This window comes from Metopolophium dirhodum, chromosome 3 (genome assembly GCF_019925205.1).
Source record: "Metopolophium dirhodum isolate CAU chromosome 3, ASM1992520v1, whole genome shotgun sequence".
In the NCBI taxonomy this organism is placed as follows: Eukaryota; Metazoa; Arthropoda; class Insecta; order Hemiptera; family Aphididae; genus Metopolophium; species Metopolophium dirhodum.
The window spans coordinates 26269967-26270353 of NC_083562.1; positions in this window are offsets into that span (position 1 = coordinate 26269967).

The window sequence follows — 387 nt, forward strand, 5'->3', positions numbered from 1 at the left end:
AGTTTGTACCGTCGCCCTGTCCAATTAAAAAAAATAGTAGGGGTTTGCAAAAAAAAAAATAAAAATAGTATGGGAGCTCCGTCCCCCTTTGCACCCCCCCAATTCGAGCACTGTATCTAGTATAATAAGTTAACACCCATGTACTATTCGGGCCAAGATATAATGTGAGCTACGCGAAACAAATGCATAACAAAAAAATCGTTGGACATCTGCATAATGCAATGGAGCTATAGTGCTATTGAAATAATATATTATAAACAAATTAATAACGTGTCATAATCCGATTACTAAAATGTTTCCATATGGAAGAACTGTATTGTGGTGGAAGACAACTCAATGTCACGAGGAACCTCGAACATTGTGCGTTAGGCACACGCAACATTCGCG